Here is a 1,583-nt window from a genome sequence, read left to right on the forward strand (position 1 = left end):
AATCCTTTAAAGAGCTGCCAGTGTGTCCTGGGCCCCTGTTCATTTCGCATACAGCCCATCCACTGCTGAATGCAGCATTCACAGGGAATGTCATCTCAGCTTAAGGTGGTCTATTACTTACCCCAATCAAACTCCTACAGTAGATGATTGCTCCTCTGGGCAAGGACAAAACCCCACAGAAGGAGAGGGTTTATTCTCCTTTTAAACCTTCCCTGCTTTTGTTTTCCTTCTCCTGAGGGATATCTTTGTGCAGAGTGGATGCTGGATCAAGGGTGTCCATGCTAGAACACTTTGGTCTCTGGATCTGCCCCCAAACCACTTTGTGCATGGAGGCTGGGGCTGTTCCTGTGGCTATGCCCTGAGCACACTCCGTGGTGGAGGAATCTGGGGATATGTTGGCTGGAGGTGGCATGGAGTGGCAGGTGAAGCTCCCATCCACAGCTATGCACCAGGTCCACTCTGGTGGCTGCACCCCATCCTCAAGGGCACTGTGGGCACTGGATGGTGAGGTCACTGTGCAGAAAGCAGTTGTTCCATGTTATGGTCAGTGAGGCACCAGGTGGGACCCAGATCAAGAGCTCAGGAGTTCCTGGCCTTTTTCAAGCAGCAATGTCCACACCAGCCATGGGACAAGGCAGCACAGAGCCGCCTGCCCTGCTAGCCCTAGTACGAGCAGGTCACAGATCTTCCCTGTCCGGCTCCCCTGGGGACATGGTCAGTTTTGAAGGTGCTGGTTCCACTGAGCAGGCAATGGACCAGACACAACAAGGTTGTCTCTCTGGGGAGACACAAGCCACCCACTCCTGGGGGCCATTCAGCTGCCTGGTGCTGCAGCCGGTAACAGCCTGGGGCTGGGATGCTGGGGAAGCTGGCACTTGGAATATCTCTTTGGAGTATGCCTGCTTGGATTTTCACAGTAACCTGAGAGATCCCGAAGCCTTCCACTTCTGCTGCTCACCCGGGCTCTCTGCCCCTGACTTTTCCTGCTCCCCAGCCTGTGGCACAGCCAGCTCTGGGTCCACCTGGAAAACCATGTCCTAGGGGCAGAAAAGACCAACACCAACAGCAATTAACGAGTCACTGCTGTCCTTGCACTGCGCTGGAGTGGGCAGCACTTGAGCATGGTCCAGCAGCAGTGACAATGGAGGCAGCGGCACACAGTAACACTGATGAAACCGTGGGAGGGGGGTTCAGCACTGAAACGGATTCTCTTTGGAAGCGGCAGGTCTGGATGCTGGGCACCTGCACAGGACAAGCCCCGGGTGTGTGTAAGCGGTGGCAGGCACAGCGTGGTGCGGAGGGTTTGCTGCAGGGCAGTGCCATCCCCTCCAGCAGGGAGCAGGGGGTGAGGACCCGCTGGGATGAGCAGCCGGAGCCTCTCCGGCCATGCGCACTTTAACATGAGCAGTCGCCTGGGCAACTGCGAGCAGGGAGCCAGAGAAGCCATGAGGATGAGGAGCCATTGTGCTCGGTCAGCGACTGATTCCCAGCCCTTTTCCCCTGCCGGGGGGGGTTTGTAGGTCACCCAGGTTTACCAGCCCGGAGGTGGGCAGCAAATGGCTTTGCCTGAGGCTCCCGGGGTT

Source organism: Neopsephotus bourkii, unplaced genomic scaffold (genome assembly GCF_033783945.1).
Source record: "Neopsephotus bourkii isolate Nb327-2 ecotype Australia unplaced genomic scaffold, CSIRO-AGI_Nbou_v1 NB_716, whole genome shotgun sequence".
NCBI classification, from domain to species: domain Eukaryota; kingdom Metazoa; phylum Chordata; class Aves; order Psittaciformes; family Psittacidae; genus Neopsephotus; species Neopsephotus bourkii.